The sequence below is a fragment of the Manis javanica genome, chromosome 1 (genome assembly GCF_040802235.1).
Source record: "Manis javanica isolate MJ-LG chromosome 1, MJ_LKY, whole genome shotgun sequence".
Classification (NCBI taxonomy): domain Eukaryota; kingdom Metazoa; phylum Chordata; class Mammalia; order Pholidota; family Manidae; genus Manis; species Manis javanica.
The window spans coordinates 160,570,579-160,590,677 of NC_133156.1; the positions used below are offsets into that span (position 1 = coordinate 160,570,579).

Sequence of the window (20,099 nt, forward strand, 5' to 3'; positions counted from 1 at the left end):
GTGATAAGAGTGTGAGTTACATAATTGTAGGCATTTGTCAAGTCATCTAAGCGTACCCTTAAGATCTGTACATTTCTCAGGAGGGGAAATTAGTTACAGTAATACAAATTAACTGAATAAATAAGAAAAAAACAGTAATTCCTTCCCTGTTTCCTTCACATGAGAATGCACGTAAATATAATTTGTAGTTATTAAGTGCAGGACCAATACATCTCCCTGTATAGCAATTTTGGTGTCTAGGAAGAGGTTAATGCTTTCAGAGCCTTCTGGAACAATTTACTGCAATGCAGCATTTAGTACCTGCACCTTCTTGAGACTCTTTAACGAACTTCTGGAAGAAGACAGAACAGCTAAAGAGTACAGAGATCTTAACACGATTATGTGCAGAGGCAGCCCTCATCTCACCCGATCAGGTCGGGGAACCTGGCTTCTGCACCTGGCCCCCCAGCTCCACCCCACCTTGTCTGAGAAGCCTGGAGAGATGAATCACAAGAGCTGTCTAACCGTGGGGGGAAATCACTTTATTTTATTGGAACTTTGCAGAGGGTGTGGAGGGAAAGAGCCCGGATTGTGTGCCTCTTGCCCTCCAATTGGGAAGCTGAGATACCCTGTCTGAGCTCCCCTCAGCGAGCAAGAGCCAACTCCTTGGGCCAATGAAGGACCCGTCTGGTCACCTACAGTAAACATTTGATGTCCCCCTCCCCCAATAAAGTTATAGGAAGTTAATCTCTGTTCCCCTCTATCTTCATATGTTATCTTGTGTGGTGGTGACATAGGAGAAGCAGAAACACTTAAATGGCTGACTTGGGATGAGAAAGAACTTTACAGATGTTCAAGTTCAAGGATTTTGAACATGTGTTCCTAAAGGTACCCCTTGTTCTTCTATCCAAACTCCACTTAGACACACTTGTACAGAAAATGTGTATGGGGCGCTAAATAAAATTTAGTTCTTTTTCTGGGAGAGTAGGAGATCTAGGTTGACTGGCTGTTGTTGGCAGGTAGAGTAACTTAGTATTTATTCTTCAAGGAGACGTCATGCCTGAAAGCCCTTGTCTGCTCTTCAGTGTAGGGGCCGGCACATTCTCTTCCTGGGCTTCTCTTTTGAAATGCAAATGTTTCTTGCCAAGATTCTGTGACCCACAGAGAGCGAATCTGCTCTGCACTTCTCTGCTAGCATCTGGTGGTGGCCAGCAATCCTGGTGGTGCTTCTCGGCTTTCAGCTGCATCCCTCCAAGATCTGCCTCCATGGTCGCATGGGGCTCTCCCTGCAAGCCTTCCCATCACCCTCGCTATGTGTGTGCCTATGTGCGCATCTCTGCTTCACTTCTTATGAGGACGCTAGTCATACTGCACTAAGGGCCCATTCTACTCCAGCATGACCTCATCTTAACTAATTACATCAACAATGACATCATCAACGGTGAGGTTCTGGAAAGGACGTGAATTCTTGAGGGATACTATTCAACTTAATATAGGCATTTTTTTGTTTTCTCTGTTCTGAGCCCAGGGCCTCCCAACTACCCCTGTGGTGGTGGGCTAATGGAGACTGAGGCAGGAACTAGATGTACATTGCGGGTCATCTTCTGAAGCATCCTCTCCCCTGGCCAGTTTGAGGTTTAGAGTTACAAATGTGGGAAAGCTTGGGTGTTGGGAGTTCTTTAGGGGAAGGAGTTCTGTCTGCACCCAGGTGGCCACCCACTGAGCCTGCTGTTTTCAAAGGTGGGAGGCAAAGCCCCTTCAAGCTGGAATTCATTCTCCTGGAAATGCGATGATGTAGGCTTCTGCGGGAGCAGAAAGTTCAGTAATCAGCTCCAGGGGAACGAAGGACAAGCTGGAAGGGACCCAGGAGGGGACAAGATGCAGACTGATGGGGGCCGGGGGTCAGGGGAAGGCACTCAGCGTTCTGGGCAAGGGAGGAGTTCAGCAAGAAGGTCTGACCCGACAAACAGACCACATGCTCTTCTGCTGATTGTAACAAAAATGCACAAGTCCCTGTCTTCAGGAGAGACAAAGAAGCAGGAGGCATCTGCAGGAATGGAGCTCTATGAAATCGGATTTACTCACCTGGAATTCACAGAGAGCCAGATGCAGGGGAGTGACTAAGACCTGAGAGCCACTGACAGGTGATTGTAAGACTATCTCGGGACGCCAACCCATTTAGTTTCCACTTTGTAAATCAAAAATATTCTGGGTCTGGTCGGAGAACTAAATTGGATGCTGAGAGTGGCAGTGGGTAATCGAAACAAATTTGCTGTCAGAAATGCAGAAACTCAAGTGTAAATTCAGTTCGTTTCCTATTTCCTCCAACATCAAGGAGCCTCCCGCGTGGCTCTTGCATGGCTCTGCTGCTCTGGAGGTGTTCACATTCCTACCAAGACCCACAGGGCCTCTGCTGGGATGGGTGTCAAGGGTGTGAATGTCCCAGCTTCTGTTCTGGGTTTGGAGATGGTTAGAAGCTAGATGGTTCCGTCACTACTGATGCAGAGAAGGCCGGGTCTATAGGGTCCTTTCTACCCATACTGCCCTTTTAGAGCTGGACCTGACCAGGGCCCCGGACTCCAGCCTGAGGGTGTTAATGGCAAGCAGAGGAAAGCACACAAGTTGGCAATAACTACAGAGCAACACAGTAGTAACAGTGGTGTTTATCAAGTGCTTACCGGGTACCGGTCCCTGTCAGCCCACTTTATATGTCTTAACTCATTTAATCTTCAAAGCAACTCCCAGCAACAGGTGCTAGATTCTTTTTTTATAGATGAGGAAGGTGGAGTCACAGAGAGGAGTACAAAGAATCCCCTGATTAATTCTTGGGACCCCCTTGGAGCCTCAGCCTTTGGGGGTTCCTTCTTTTTCATCAGACCTCAGTCTTGACCATTAGGCCATCTCAGAGCCAGGCCTCTGGAGGAAATGGGCTGCATTTAACTGGAAGTCTTGTAAATAGCTGTGTGTGTGTTGGGAGGGGAGGGGGGCAATACCCCTACCAAATCTAAGGGTTTTGCTGATTTTCAGCTGCAACATTTGCAGAGCTATTTGCAGAGCCATTTCCCTCTGGTATCCCCTCTGCTTTGAGACCCTCCATCAATTCAAGTAGCCATGACCAATGGCCAAGCCTGGGGGCCCACTGCATTTGCTGTGGTCCCCAAAACCCCCGACACCCACACCTTGGAGCACACCCTCAGAGCTTCCTGGAGATGCCTGCCAGCCTCTCCCTTAGACAGTAAGCTCTCAGAAGAGGCTTTTCTAAGATAAAAATGCAGACTACCTATCCCCCAGCAATGCACAGAGAAGGGAAGCCCTGAGGTACACAGCCCCCTAGGAAGTGCCAGCTGGGCCTGCCCATCACATGGAATGCTGTAATCCATAATAAAAAAAATTCCTTTGCTCTGTGGGCAGTGAAGGAAATGCACATGGTTGAATGCCTTGCCAGGAGTGGAATGCAAACCACACTGACAGGGGCCACCGAGAGACTGCGGCAAGGGGGAAGGGGGGGAGGTCTGTGCATTTCTGAGGACAGAGACCCCGGCTGGGGCCCAGAACTGCTACTGAGAACTGTGTCCTCCCTCCACGTACTTCCAGCCTCCCCTGAAACATGCCTGCCTCGGGGGGGCCACTCTGGCCCCTGGAGTGGGGAGGGGATCTTGTGGCATAAAATCTATGGCACCCACCTCTTTCCCTATCATAACACTCATCATACTTGTAGTTACTTATTTAATGTCGCTGTTCCCCACCTGGCTTTCTGGCTGTTGTTGGTGTGAGCAGAGAACATGTTTGTCCTGTCCATTTCTAAATCTCCTGGGCCCTGACATGGGCCACAACACAGTAGGGCTGATATAGGATTGCTGAATTGACTTGGACTAATCAGAAAAGCTTACTTTCATTGAGCACATACTATACGCCAGGCCCTGTCCTAAGCACTTTGTACATCCCCTTTCTACAGGTGGGGAGTGTAATGCACAGAAAGGTCTAATAATTTGTTCAAAATCACACAGCTGGAAGGCAGAAGTGGTGCAAGGAGGATGTGAGCTCAGCGTGACACCAGAGTCAAGTGCTCGCCGATGATGTCATACAGCCCTCTGGCCTCCTTGGCAGTTACTGCCCTGGGCCTGGCCTCTCTGAAATCCTAGGCCCTTCACCTCTACCTTAGTAGAAGACCTGTCCTCTAAGAGCGCCACACACTGCAGCAGCTTCTCCAGACTCAGGGCCTGCAGGTCTGGGAGAGGATTTTAATAAATTGTTTTAATAAAGAACACTGCACTAGGTTTCGCAGGACCGGACCTTGGTCTGGCTGCACTATCGGCTGCCGTTGTGGCATCAGGCCAGCTACTTCATTTCTCAGGCCTCGGCATCTGCATCTTCCACCCAGGACCAACACCTTCCCAGGGCATCTTCGGGACCCCCTGCTAGAATGATCCAGCTTCCACAAGACTGGATTAAAGTCCTGCCTCTCCATACACCCGCTGTGTGTCTCTGAGACAAAGCAAATGGCATTTGGGGCCTCTGCTCCAGTGAGGACTGAGACGTATATCTTCAGTTAAGCTCAGTTCCAAGCTCATGAATTCATAATGTTGCATTCAAAACTGATATTTATTAACTGGAGTCGGCCAATTTTGTTCTTCATATGTGTATAAATCTCCAGAGAGACTGAAAAGGAAATACTTTTGAATGAAAGGAAGATTACTAACATAGGAACCAAAGCAGCCACAACAGAACAGGAACAACACAAGCAGATAAGGACCCTGCATGAAGAGGGCTGAGATGAATCACCTGAAGGAAAAGCAGGCGGCCTGCAGGCAAAGAGCACTGGAGTCGCTGTTTAAAAAGCCAGGTAACTTCATAGGGTAAACGTGTGCTACGTGGGAGTGGAAGTCAAGGAGTTTCTTCAAGATGGCTTAAAACGTGTGCTGATTTTGTAACTGGAATCTGATTTTTCCAACTCTTACTGACTGAACTTTTGGGGTCACCTTATTATATTCTGTTTCCTGAGGCAAGGGTCACTTTGTTAAACTTTTATGCCTTCTCCAAATTCTCACCACATGTTGTGTCTGTGAGATCCAGATGTTAGTTTTATATTGTAGAACTGGGGCAAGGGAACTAACATTTACTGTGGACCATCTTTTGCCAGCATCGCACGTGAGTCATCTTACTTATCTCAGTAGCCATGGGAGGTAGATGGTATTATTCTTATCTTATGGATGAGAAAACCAAAGTCCAAGGGATTAAATAGCTCATGCAAAGCAATGCTGGGATTAACACCTGTAGTAGAACCTTTTTAGTTCTGTGTCAGAAACCCGTCTCAGACTGGCTTAATACACAAGTGGCTTATTGATTCATGTAACTGAGTGATGCATGGTGGATTCAGGCATGCTGTACTTAGGACTCAGTCCTAGCTGTTTTATGGGGAAATGTGTTGGCCCTGACTTGTGGAGTGTGGGTGGCTGCTAGCACTCCATGTTTCCATCTTCTGCTCTTAGCTATCCCAGCAGGAAAAGCACTTCTGTTTTGAATGAGCCCATTATAGGTCCAGAACTGAAGCTCACTGGCCTGGTCTGGATGTCATGCTCACCCTGAACAAATCTGGTGGTCATGTCTAGGTCAAGTTCTTGCTTCCAGGGGTATGGAGGAGGGTGGGTAACACTGCTGAGCCACATGGCCCACATAGAGGGATGTGGCTTCAAAGTAAAGTCAGGGGGCTGTTTTCAATAGAAGGGGGATGGATGCAAAGAGGCAGACACATGGTATGGTGCTCAGCTGGCATCTGCAGCTGTCTTTCCCCCCTCTTCACAAAGAGATGCATGGCACCAGTCTGGGTAGTCACTCCACCCAGTAGGCAAGAAAGATCCAACTTTCAAGCAAACAGCCTTTCTCTGCCTTAAACTCTTGTTTTCCGAGTTATCAGGTAGAGAAATGGAAAGCAGACCTGTTTCTTCCTCTGAGGAGGCTGCAGAGCTCATGGGCTCTGCATGTGCATGTGTGTTAGATAACACGAGAAATTGTGGGCAGAGAAAAAGTGTGCCACAGAATGTCGCTTCCACTCCCGCTTCTGTAGAAGTGCGGCTCCAGCTCTCCTCCCCTCTCCAGGACCCACTCTGAGGCCCTCCCCCCGCTGCTGACCCCCAGGCTCTGACCCCAGGTCAAGCTCTGTCTCTGAGGGAGTGAATCATGCAGCACACTTTCTGTCACTCTGAGCATCAAGGCCCTTTCTATCCATCCCTCATGCATACACACTCTTGGTCACCCAGGTTGCCATAGGCTCAGAGCTGGGCTACTTGGGTGACTGTCCCAAATCCATCACCTCCTGTGACCCCAGGCAACTTGGTTAACCTATCTGGGCCTCATTAGCCTCTTGTATAAATAAATTCATGTAGGCAAAACACTTAGCACAGTGGCTGGAGCTAAATAAGCATCAGCCATTATTATAATCATTACGCCATTCAGCTGTTGTGAAAAGTAAATGGGTGAATGCACCCGTGAACAGTGACCAGCACGTAGTACATGCTTCATAAATGTTTGTGGTTATTATTGCTTAGAAACCAGCAGGACGTGGGGACTCTTACTTTGTGCCCAATTTCACAACCTGGCAGGAGATTATATCAATTTGGGGAGGTTTTAAAGCATGTTCGTGTTTGAGATCTCATAGCCTGGGAGGGGCAGGTCCCAGCCTTAGCTGTTTCTTGGAACCTCCTGGAGGAACTTAAATAGCTATGGATGTCCGAACCCTGCTCCAGAGACTATAGTGTAAACCATCTGTACTAGCCTGGGCACTAGGATGTTTTGGAGCACCCCAAGTGGTTCCAGTGGGTGGCCAGAGCTGAGAACCACTGCCTTTGAGGACATCCTAAGTGACATAGTAGAGATATAGTAAGTGACAGAGGAAATGCCTGGTGGCTCTGAGACTGGTGGAGGGGTGCAGGCAACCTTGAGGGTCCCGGATGTGGTCCCCTTGAAGATCCCTGATGTCAAGCCAAGAAGAAGCTAGTGGTGGTCACAGACTCTAGTCAAGGCTGGGCTGCCTGGAAAGCAAGCCATGCTCAGGCAACTTGCGCAGATGTCAGTCTTCCAGGGGAAGGAAAAGGCCCTGCTCCAACCAGCTGGCCAGCTTGCCTTGGTAACCTAGAAACACTAGATTGGACTCTGGCCAAGATGAAATGCTTTAAGCTTACTAGGTGTGATTTCTTATGGAGAGAGCTACCTTCCCTCACTGATTTGTGTCTATAGACAATTCTGAGGCCTAACTGCATGGCAGGTGTTGTGCAGATCCTGGAGCCTCTGGGCTTCATAGTCTGGAGAGGGATGTATATGAAAACAGGAAGGCCCCACAGGCATGCTGGTTTATGGGGGCATCCATGCTGTGTGCTGAGATGCAGGGCAGGACCAGGCCACAGGTTTGGAGCAGGGTGTGTGCTCGGGGGTGGGAATTCTAACTGCAGAGTCCCTCGTCTTTGCATCTGACATAGTGGCTGTCATCCTGGGCTACTCATGCGGGAGCCCCATGGGGCCTCTACAGAGCTGGAAGCCCAGTTCCTGTTCCTAGACACTCTGCTGTATTAGGTCTGACAGAGGGGCCTGGACACGAGGATTTAAGCTCCTCCAGGAGCATCTCGTATGCAGCCAGGTGTGGGACAGCTGCTCTCTGGAACCTGTCCAAACAAGGACTGGATGTGGCAAGGGGCCGAGGAGGGGAAGCCGTTGTTCTGCAGGATTCTAGGGGCCCAGGGACAGCTTCCTAAGGACATTGGTCTGGTGTTAAGTGTTGTGGGGAGGAAGAGACACTCAGGGCTAGGGCTGGAGACAGGAAGAAGAGCTCCTTTTTTTGTGGACTCGTCCACTTTGAACATATTTGCCAGGCGAGACTCACTGCAACTCTTAGATGCAAAAGGAAGAAGAGAAGGACTGAAAAGCGGTAATGTGCTTCCCCTCTGAGCTCTGCTGGAGCTGCTAACCCACCATCCTGCACCACACGGCCGCACTCCCTAGAAACTGCCCAGGGACCCCAAACATGTCCTGGCCCTTAGAAACAGGAGGCTGGTCTTGAGAGAACCTTGATTAATCACTGAATGGATGGGCTCATTCCTGGGGGAAGGTAGGGCTGGGGCAGAAGCTACCGGCTGCCAATGCATTTTTCTGGAAGCACCTCTAAAGAGGCAGGCTGTTCCCATGGTAATTTGAGTCAAATCGTGGGGGAAGTAGCTCATCACTGCCTGGTCAGTTATTTAAAATGTGATTTTAAATAATTTTCTTGCATCTGCTATCAAAAATCACATCCACTTCTGGAGTATACAGTGCTATTTTTAAAGGGAAAATTGTGGAAGAGTGCATCCTTATCAAAATAGCCCTGCTTTCCCTCTCTCTCTCTCCCTCTGCTTTGAAGCCATCAAACTGATTCTGTTCAAGGCTAAATATAAGAATGGCTAACAATGATTTCCACAAGAGCCTTAGAAATCGTTTGTAAGCAAGCAAACGGAAAATAGATTATCCACAACCACATCAACTGGCATTGGAGACAATGGCCCCAATCCAGCCATTGAGCTGAAATGGAAAGTTCTGCTCTTTCCCCAGAGAGCCGTCCACTGCATCACCTGAGCAGGAAGAAAGGGACTGCAGGTGGTGGCCAAGATCCTCAAGGCTGGGGTCTGGCTGGGGCAAGGACTCCTGGTTGGAGATGGTGCCTGGGAAGGGCTGGGGGCACTGCAATTGGTTTGTAATGTGTGTCTGGCCATACTGAGTAGTTACTGACAAAGAGAAGGGTACTAATTCTACCCAGAGCTGCTTCCGTGCAACACCCGCATGCATTTAACGACTCATTCCTCTCTCGATAACCCCATCCCGAGATGGGAAGCTGAGTCTCGGGGAGGTTAAATAACTTTCCTAAGGCTCCTCAGCTTCAAAGAGTGCAGGCAGGACACAAGCCAACTGTGTGGAAACCTCTGGGCCCCCCTGGAGGTGCCCAGCTGGGTCTGGGAGCAAGAGGGCCCAGGGCCACCAAGGACAAAGGTCACCCGAGCCTCTGTCCACCAGTGGATTGTGTCGGGTGAGGGGTTTTGGCTGCAGCGAACACAGCTGCCGCCGCCGTTGCCATTCCCAAGCCCCTCCCCTCTTCTTCTCTTGCAGAAGCTTCCTCTAAATTCATGCACCTTGCCAAGGTGCAGAGCCAGAAAGCTCCGAAATCAGAGAATCGCTGAGTGGCAAACAAGCTTGTTTCAGAACTTCAAGAAAGGAAGTGACACTTCCCCAGGGGCTGCAAAGAGGCTGTTTGTGAGCAGGGAAATGAGAGGGGCCAGGCACCATGCCCCGAAGGCACAGGAGCTTCTGCGGAGGGGCCTGAGTCCTGCTGGCCCAAGTCTGCCAGTGCCTGAATTACCCCCGGCTCCCCCAGCCTCTGCTGCCCTGTGCCCACCACACTTGCATTTGTGCACTCACAGCTGCTGTCACGCTGAAGGTACAGTTCACACTCTGTGCACACACAGCCCTGCGACCTGGCCACTGCCTGATTCTCCCTCCCCATTTGCCACTTTCACTAGCCACTTTCACTAGCCACTCCCAGCTTTGTTGCTTTCCCAGAAAACCCTGTGCTTGCTCCTGCCTCGAGGCTTTGCTCTGGCTGTTCCCTCTGCCCGTTCCCCTTCCCCGAGTTCTGCCAGCTGACTGCTCTTGTTGTTCAAGGTTCAACCCAACTGTCCGCCTCTCCAGAGAGCCCTTTTCTGACCTTCCAATTTAAGGTATACTCTGACTGCATAATCACCATTTTAAATCTTCATAAAGCCTTCAGGAGTGCCCCCCAAAACGATTTTGTTGCTTGTTTGTTTCTCCTGAGGCAAAGGCCAGCCTGTCTGTTTACTGTGTGCTCCAGGGTCAGAACAGTGCCTGGGACAGAGTAAGCACCCCAAGTCTTGGCTGAACCAGCAAAACGAGCCAGCACAGGCGTGAAGGCTGCTGGGGCCAGAAGACATCGATGTTCTTTGAATTTTAACTTCTAAACTCTGAGGAAGTAGATATCCTCATCCATCTTTAACTGTGTGCCTCCAGAGGCCCTCATCCTCACCTTGACCTGTTAGTTCACATGAGACAGGAAGTGAAGCAGAATGAAAGCACAGCCAGCTTAAGAGCCAGTCGACCCCAGTCTGATGCCGGGGTTGTGTGCTGGGTGACCCTGAGCAACCCCAGAGCAGCTGGGCTCTGGTTTCCTCTTTGGAAAATGGCAGAGTGTATGAATTTGGAAGTCAGACAGCCTTCCTCTGAATTTTGATCAGGTCACTTACTGAAGTAGGCAGGCTGCTTAACCTCTCTCTGCCCCAGTTTCTTCACCTCTGACATGGACATCTTCAAACCATCTCAGGGTGGGCTTCGAGATGGAGGAGCTGATGCTTGCAGAATGCCTGGCACAGAACACAGTGCCTGACCTGGGTCACTTGTTAATTGTTTCAGCCTTTCTTGCTGTGACCCCTGACTACCAGGCAGAGGATGTGGCTGTCTACTCCTCAACTGACAGGAAAACCTTCATCATTTACATAATCCCTTCTCTGAGTGGTTCTCAAAGTGTGCTCTCCGGGCCAGCATCACCTAGGAACTTGTTAGACAAGCAGATTCTCAGGCCCCACCCAGACCTACTGAGCCTGAAACTCTGGGGGTGCTCCCCACCGTCTTGGTGTCAGCAAGCCCTCCAGGTGATCCCAATGCCCAAGCAAGCTGAGAACCAGTTTTGGCCCCAATCTCCTTAACCTTAGCTTCACACTGGAATCCTTTGATGTGCTTTAAGAACACGCTAATGCCTGGCCCCACCTGCAGGGATTCCCATTTACTTGGTGTGGGATGGGACCCAGGCATGGATGCTTTGAAAGCTCCCTGAATGATTTGGAGGCAGCTGGGCCTGGAAACGCCCTCTGGTGGGGAAGGGAGCTTGTTTCCACTCCAGTTTTTGCTCTGTGGCCACTCCGGGGGTTCCTTGCAGTGCCATATTCCAAATCTTATAGCAAGAACTGGTTAATTCAACTAATATTTATACAGGGCCCTTGACCCCAACATTCTCCTGGGTCTTGGGGGCTCGGAAGCTACAACCAGTTCTTTTAAGTGCGGTGTGGTTTAGGTGTTAAATCCAAGATAAAAAATCTAATAGCAAAGACTGAAAATGTTGCCCTTTCTGGTCTACCCATAATTAACGGGGTGACCTGAAGTAGGTCGTGTGGGCTCCCTAGGTCTGCACTGGGGGCATTCACGCTGTACCCACTTCATAAGGCAAGATCAAAGCTTAGAATTAGAAAATGTTTGTGAAAAATACATCTATGTAAGATGGTATTATTTAGTATTAGCTTTATTTTGTTTCTTCACCATCCTGAGCACTGACTATAGACAGCCACTTAGAAGTCCACAGCATTCATGGGGATTAATCTATTTCAATCATTTTCTTCTATTGATGAGGAAATAGAGCCTCAGAGGGAGAGTTTGCTTTGCTGGAGGGCACAGATGATGGGTGTCAGGGCCCAGACTGCAGCCAGGCAAAACCTCTGGCCTCAAGTTCTGAGTTCCCAACACATCACTCCCAAGAGCAGACCTGTGAGAGGGATGCTGACAAACAGTAGCACACCAGGGCCTTGAATCCATGTGTCGTCTGGAGGACTGCTGCAGGGAGAAGGTTCTGGAAGTGGCATTCTCAGATCTGATGAAATGGCTGAGGAAAAAAGACTGGAATTGCTCTGCAGGACACTGGAGGGTAGCAGAGAAGTGAGACACAGAGTATTTCTGGCCATAAAGAGGTATTTCCAACAGAACAACCAAAATCAGAGTGGAGCTTCCTTGGGGGATCAGTGAGGTTCCTGAGACAGGAGGTATTCCTATATGCTAGGCAACAAGCTCAGAAGTTCTGTGACCTGAATCTTTTAAGGCATATTGTAGCATGGTGGAGAGCAGGCCTCCATCATGCTTATTAACCCTACCTGTCCATTAACATCTCCTGGGGAGCTTTTCAAACACACCCCGCTGTGGTCATTTAAAATCAGAATCTCTGGGGCTGGGGAGCAGCCATCGATATTTTTCACAAATTCTCCCAGATGATTCCAAAGTGGCAGCCAGAGTTTGGAACCAATAGACCAGATGGTCTTTAAAGTACTTTCCAAATTTGAGATTCTATGATTCTAAGAAATTCCTGTAAGACAGGAAGGGAACACCTCCCTTCCCCCAATATGCCACACGCCTTTTCCTTCAGTGGCTTTGAGCTGGTGTTAAGAAATTCTTTTTTTTTCAGAGGACCAAAAAGGCTGCTCTTGCAGGCAACCTGAGCTGCAGAAGATGGCTTTCACTCCCCAGCACAACAGTGATCAGTCTATCCCTACAACAGGTCTTTGTTTTTTCAGCTTAAACCAAAGTCTGGTTTCTCTGGAAATGTGATGTGTGAGGGCTCACTGGGATTTCCCAAGGAAACATTTCTGCAGACAAGTTTTCATCAAACTTAATCCACTTTGCTGTCTAGAACGCCTGATAAGAGGAGCCCCATGCTCAGCACAGCCAGCCTTTGGCCTTTGCTGCCACCTTGAACCTAGTGACATCAAGCCCCACATTCTCACTCACTCCAGGTAACCCCCCTGTCATATTCTGTGGTATTGAATGAATACATTCCCCCCAAGGGTTCCCATGCTGTTGGCTTTTTCTGCCACTCTAAACTTAGCAAAAGAAGTTTCCAGAGTATTACTTGTCTTGTTTTTGGTACCTTATAGAGTAAGGAAGCCCTGAGGGCCATACAAAGCTCTTCCTCATTGAAGTCGGAGTGCCTCTGCTTCACAAAATAAAACTCCCTCATTCCTAGGGAGAAACTGCCTGCAAGATAAGAGGTCTGTGGGTGGTGCTGGAGGAGAGAAGGCTTGCTTCAGGGAAAGGAACATGAGGTTGCAAGAGAGGAGAGCTGCATTCTGAGACAGCGGTGCTCCCCCTGGTCCCCAACCCCTTTCCATGGCCCTCTGGAGTCCAGGGGTGAGGAGAGATCTCTGTGGTTCAGAGACTCAAGAGATTAAACAGATGTACAATCTGTTTAATTAAACAGGAGATTAAGCAGCAGATGTAGGGTGTGTGTGTGTCTCACAGTCACATGGCATTTATTCCACATATGCAGGGCTTGTTCAATATTTGATAATCAATGTAATCCACCATGTCAACATGCTAAAGGAGAAAAATATGATCATGTCAACTGATACAAAAAAGCACTTGTTAATCTTTGACACTTATTCATACTAAGCATTATCAGCACATTAGGAATAGAGGGGAGCTTCCTTAACCTCATAAAGAACATCTACAAAAAACCTAGAACGTACGTCACAATGATGAAAGACTGAATGCTTTCTTTCTAAGATTGGGAATAAGGCAAGGATGTCTCCTCTTACCACTTCTATTCAACATAAAACTGGAAGTTCTACTGGTGCAATAAGGCAAGAAAAAAAATAAAGGTGTTTAGAATGGAAAGGAAGAAATGAAAGTGTCTTTATTTACAGAAAACATTTTGTCTTTTTAGAAGATCCTGAGGAAACTATGAAAAATCCTCCTAGAACTAATAAGCAAGTTCAGTAGGTCTCAGGTTACAAGACCAACACACAAAAAATCATTTGCATTTCTATATACTGGCAATGAACAAGTAGATATCAAAATAAAAAATGAAACTATAAAAAAGAACATGAAGCTATGCCAGAGAAGGCAATTTATAGTTGCTTCAAAGAAAATGAAATACTTATTGTTTTGCCTGAGCATTTCAGCCCTGGGCAAGTTCATTATGGATTCAATGTGACCAAATAAATGACAACAGAATGTTCTTGGAGTGAAATGGTTTATACCCAGCTTTATTCTCACAGCAGAAGGTCAAGCACTAGAATCACATCTGCATCCAACAGTTTGCAGTTCCATAATCCACCTCCCTCTTTATACAGGGAGGTGGCAAGACACATAACAAATCTCAAAACTCAACAATCTCATTAGAAAATGGGCAAAAGACATGCACAGACATTTTACTGAGGTGAATATGCAGATGGCATATAAGCACACCAAAAAATATTCAAGCTATTAGAAACATTTCTAGCTATGAGGAAAATGCCAAATAAAACTACAAGATAATCATAACACACCTGCCAAAATGGCTAAAATAAAATATAGTAATAATGCCAAATACTGCTGAGGATGTAGAGAAATTGGATCATTTATATATTGCTGAAGGGCAAGTAGAGTTGTCCAGCCATTCTGAAACATAGTTTGGCGATTTCTTTTAAAACTATAAATGAACTTAACACTCTTGGGCATTTATCCCAGAGAAATGAAAACTTATATTCATGCAAAAACTTGCACACAAATTTTCATAGAAGCTTCATTTGTTACAGCCAAGAAAATGGAAACAACTCAGCTGTCCTTCACTAAGTGAATGGTTAAACCAACTGTGGTACATCCATGCCATGGAATACTACTCAGCAACAAAAAGGAAGGCACTATTGAGACATACAAGTTGGATGGATCTCAGTGGAGTTCGGCTGAGTGAAAGAAGTTGATCTCAAAATGTTACATACCATATGATTCCATTTACATAACATTCTTGAAATTATTAAATAGTAGAGATTAACAATTTAGTGGCTACCAGGAATTTGGCAGGAGGGAAGGTGGCTGTGGGTAAAAAAAGAAGAGCACAGGGGATCCTTGTAACTAATTATTTTATATTCTGACTGTGGTGATATTCACATAAATCTACACATCATATAAAACTACACACACACACACACATCTATGTGCATATAAAAGTGGTAAAATTGTAATAAGTTCACTCTACTACATCAACGTCCAGTTTCTGATTGTGATATTATACTATAGTTGTGCAAGTTGTCACCATTGGGGGAAACTGGGTGAAGATATGTGGGATATTTCTGGATTGCTTCTTACTGCATGTGAATCTAACTGCAAAATTTAAAGTTTTTAAAAAAATTCATTTACCACTGGGAAAAAAATGATGTTCCCATATAAGTGTACAGATTCCTTTGCATGCCCATTATCTCAATTGTTTCCATTTTAGCAGGTTAAGCAGTCTTGGTACTCCTCTTTTACAAGAGGAAACTAGGGCAAAAATGGTTAATGTGGCCAAAGAGGGAAATATCATACCCTTGGTCCTCTGGCTGGCTCTTTTCAATATCTGCAGATGGGGCATTATTATCCATATTCTACCTATAAGGAAACTGAATCTCAGAAATATAATTTGTTCAAGGTTCTACATTTAGATTATTTAATAGAAGTCTTTTGGTTATAAATTACAGAAATTGAATCCAAGCTGAATTAAGGGGAAAAAAATGGCATTGGCTCAGGTAACTGAAAACCTAAGGGCTTCAGGCACAGTTTGACCCAGGAATAAAACCATGTTGTTGGGATTCTATGTCTCTTAGTTTTAATTTTGCCTTCTTCAACATTGGTTTTATTCCCCAGGCAGGCAATTCCACAATGACAGCAAAGGTAATTATATTCTAATAGCTTAGCAACCTCAGAAAAAGAACCTCTCTTTTCCATTGCGTCCAGTGAAGTCCTAGATTGAGTCTGATTGGCCCAGCTTACATCACATGCTCAGGAGCATGATTGGCCTGGTCTGGCACACCCACTCCTGACTGAATCATCAGAGAGTGTGGAGGACTGGTTCCATTAGGAGAGTGAGCAAATAAAAACCTACTAGAATGGCCCCACAAGGACTCCAGGGTAAATTGCAGATCTTCCTACACAAGGGCAGAAGAAAGAGGCAATAACACAGCTTTCCTCTGACCTCGGACTCTTCTCCTACTGACACTCCCTCCTCACAGCCTTCTTGTCATTTTTGCAGGGGCCGATGCAGCTATCTGAGCATGGGACCAGGGTATGGACTTCTAAGCTGCTTTAGAAAATCAACCAGCATACCTTTCCTGAACACACGCAGAAGTGCCTGCTTTTCAGAGGAGTGTGGAGACAAATGAGCTCATAAAGGCAAACAGCTTTGCAACATGCCATAGATGGCTGTGTGTAATCACTAAGTGGCTCGTTACCTGTGCCTTACTGTTATCTGTGCCTCCCAAGGCCACCTACGTGGATGCCAAGAGCCTGTGGTGTTTCACCTCCAGTCCCTACTTGGTCAGAACAAAGTCCTAATCACTGTACAGTAATCACCAGCAGACCAGGCCGCATGGACCTGCCTTGCCAGGCGTAAGGCATGGTGCACCTGCTCGGGGTCTGCATTCCTTGCAGAGCTGAGGCAGCTCTGCTCATGCTGAGGAGCTCCTGGGGTCCCGTCTCATTTCCTGTGTGTACCTTTGGCTGGTCCCAGGAACACCACTCCTTAGAGTCGTTCTCACTTGAATCGTCTTCTCCAGTTGACATTTTTAAAATTAATGAGGAGTTTGTTCTTATCCAACCTCATTAGCTAGGGCAACAGGCCTATTTTCCCCCCTTAAATGAATCTTGTAGGTAAAATAATGAAAAACACATGTTTTTCTCCCCCACCTTGGCCCCACTTTGAATGTTCTTGGCAGCTCTTAGCAGAGTCAATACGCAAAAATCAGACCCTTTATTGCTTAGTAATTAGCCCAAACTAGCCCAGGCAGACAGAGTGTGCTGGAGAAGAGAAGGGATGGGCCCAAGAAGGGTGTCTAGGGAGGTGGTAGGTGCTTGTGTGCAATGAGCATTTGAACAGCTTCCTGAGTTGGATTTCTACAGGCAAAAGCTGCCTCTGGGTAGGCTGGGTTGTTGTTTCCTGAAAATGTGGGCTTTTTTTTAAAAAAGTATTTTTCCTCCATTTCCTGGCTTGAAATGACAGGTGTAGACTGCCTCATGGAGTCTGTGCCAGGGATCTCACCCTCTGAGGCCATCAGGAAAGCCTAGGCCTGTCCCTGAGCCTCTGTCTGGGAGCCCCCACATGCCCTGCACATGTTGGTCTGGTGGCGCCCACCACACAAGGCCAAAGTGTCTTCTTCATGCATCTTTCTCCCACAGGAAGACATGGATAGCAGCTGCATCTTTCTCAGCCTATAACATGCATCTAGCTGTACTTGGTACACAGTAGGTGCTCAGCTAAGATGTTTTTACTTGAATGGATGCAGAGTGGGCATTCAGGTATCATGGAATCACACAGACACAGCTCGCACACAAAGCCAGATCAGCCTTGGGGCAGGTGCACTCTCTGTGAGGTGGGGGAATGAGTGGGGACACCTCACACCCTCTTTCCCTGGAGCAGATATACCTCGACCCGGTTTAGGAGGGTTCTGGATACTTCTGTACTTCCAATGAGCCATGATAAGACACCAAGTAGGCCTTGCTGTCCTCTCTCCTCCTAACCCTCCATTCTTCGAAGCCTGGTATTCCATTGGTCGTTAAAGAGCCTTTTCCAAGAGGCTTGCCCTAGCCTGGCTGACCACTGGCAGGGCCTATGACTCTCAAGTCAAGGAGCCACCAGATGGAGTATACCGAGGCAAAGGGCTAGTGTGTCTCTCCTGGGCCCACTGCCTCTAAACTGGGAGGCAGGGGTACCTGGAAGGGGTCAGTGAACAAAGCCCTGATGGGAGCAAGCACAAGCTCCCAATCACTAAGGGACAGAAGTGACCAGTCTGGGCCTGGAGCCAGGACCAAGCAAGAGGGTAAGGGAGGGAAGTAATAACAGCAATTTTGACGCCAAGGAAAACCAGTTTGGGAAATATGCAAGCAACGAACCCTTTTAATTCTTGAAATGCCCCTCCACCCACATCACCCCACTCCCAGCAGAGGGAAGGCCAGTCACATCCTGCTTGTCACAAAAATGAAATGAAGGGCTCCGATGCTTAGAACTGCAGGGAGAAGGGAGGCCTCTGAGACAAGGTTGCCAGACTGAGCAAATAAAAGCACAGGACATGCCACTGAATTTGGAAGTCAGATAAATGAGGACAAAATTTTTAGTATAAGTATATCCCATGCAATGTTTGGCATATACTTATGCTGAAAAATCATTGCTTGTTTATCTGAAACTCACATTTGACTGGGAGACCTATACTTTGGCGGGCAACCCTCTGCTTGAGAGGTAAAGGCCACTGCTGAACCCACAAAGTGTGTTCTGTCCATGCGCAGGTGGTGGCCATTTGGAGGAGGATGGAGAGTTGGTGGACCACCTCCAGGGGTGACCCAAAAGGCTTCAGAGTCAGGAGGGGATGCCACTCCATCATTCGATTGATCAGGGGCACCCACCATGAAGGAGTGAGACCTGAGATAATCAGAAACCATGATGTAAGCACAGAGCTGTTGAGATGCAGACCGTGAGACAATCAGAGTCCGTGATGTAAGCACAGAGCTGTTCCTGTCTGAAATGCGGAGGGACCCAGTATGACACAAATGTTTCACCTTAACATGATGGCATATTTATATGATGGAACACCACACAGCCTCTACATACAAAACATGTTCAAGAGTAGATTTTTACAACTTGGAAAATGCCACCTTTCTCTTTCTGAAGGGCCCTGAGTCCCTGGTGCTGGCCACCCAACGTGCATCGGAACCACACAGCTGGGAGAGAAGTGCTTTTGCCCTTGAACTCTCCCAGCTGACAGCTCAGCTGACAGCTCAGCTGTCGGCTTCCTATAACAAGATAAAATGGTGCTCATTGCAATTGTACCTGAATGTCGCAAGCCCAGTCCCAGCACTCTGACACCTCCTGGGACACATTCTGAGAGCCTTTAAGGCACAGCAAGGAGGGAAATACCCAGCAATGCCAGCATGACTTCTAAACCCCGGAGAGCTTCACTCCTCGCAGCGCTGCCCTCTCACTCCACTTCCCACTTCTCTCTCCCTCCCCCACCTTCAAGAATATTTTCTTCTTCCTGTGATCTGGGTGCCCTTTGCTCCATAGATCAACGTGACCTAGCAGGCCTCTCTGGGTCTCGGCCCCACCCTCTCTCTGTGCCACACACCAGTGGGGTGGGGTTGGGGTTGGCAAGTTTACACATCCTAATCACTTTTTTTCCTGATACACAAGCATGCTGTAGGTTGATGTGATGATTAAAAAAACCACAGACGCAGAACCACTTACAATAAGCTTAAAACGTGGAGCCAACTCAACAGATGTTAGTTTCCCTTCCCTCTCACCTCCCCACCCCCGCCGAGACAAAAGATCAAATGAACAAACCGGGTGAAAGCGTTTTCAGAGTGGTGCACATGACAGGAAGGCCTTCTGATGAAAGCGCTGTCCTGGTGCTGAGACAGAAGGAGCCAAGGAGTCCGCTGAGCCGGTGGGGTGCGGGGTCGGACGTCCTCGGGTGGGCCTCCTCCCAAGGTGGGAGGAGAGCCCCCTCCCTGGAGGGGATGTCCCAGAGGACGGAACTGATGGGAGAGCAGGGTGGTTGAGGTTGAAAGAACAAAAGTAAGAATTGGGGTGTCAGGGGGGAGGGGAGGGGTTGAGACATTGATCTGTGAGTCAAAGATATCCTTCTAGAAGAGTCAGCAAGGAATTATCCTTGCTGAGAAGCAGGATGGTTAGGGCCATTTGGTCTACTAGACACACATACATACGTGCTTCATGCCCTCTGATCCAGAGTTTACCTTCATGAGACAACAGACCCAGGGCGGAGGGAAAAAGGCAGCGCTTTCTAGAAAGTCTGGATTCTTTCTCCATGAAGAAAATGAAATCATGGAGCCCCTCAGGGTTTCTGTCAGTGTTCCTTTTACAACCTGAGCTGTGTACCCCCAACAATCACATGAAGTCTAACCCCCAGAACCTCAGAATGTGACCTTATATGGAGGTGGGGGCCTTTACAGGGGTGATTAGGTTAAGATGGGGTCTTCAGGGTGGGACCTTATCCAACAGGACTGGTGTCCATATAAGAAGAAATCTGGACACAGACACACAGAAGGAAGAATGCTATGTGAACGTGCAGCCAGCCAAGGAGGAGGCCTCCGAAGAAACCAGCCTGCCCACACCCTGAGCTCGGACTTCCAGCCTCCAGAGCTACAAGGAGAGAAAATGTCTGTTGTTCAAGCCCCCGGCATGTGACACCTTATTTTGGCAACTCTAACAAAGTAAATACTTCCCATTTCTTGAAAAGGAGACCCCTGACTCTGGGCAAACATTCCACAGTCCATTTCCAATGTGCTCTTTGTGTTGTCTGCCAGCCAATCTC

At 47.8% G+C, this 20,099-nt stretch overlaps 1 long non-coding RNA gene across 1 annotated transcript in view; it reads left to right on the forward strand.

Moving 5' to 3' along the window:
* The window catches only part of LOC140849450 (uncharacterized), a 36,633-nt gene extending 20,690 nt beyond the window's left edge, over nucleotides 1-15,943 (forward strand). The window contains exon 3 of the long non-coding RNA XR_012131299.1: nucleotides 15,812-15,943. This is a non-coding gene — a long non-coding RNA (uncharacterized lncRNA). The remainder of the gene's footprint in view (nucleotides 1-15,811) is intronic.
* Nucleotides 15,944-20,099: the final 4,156 nt, after the last annotated feature.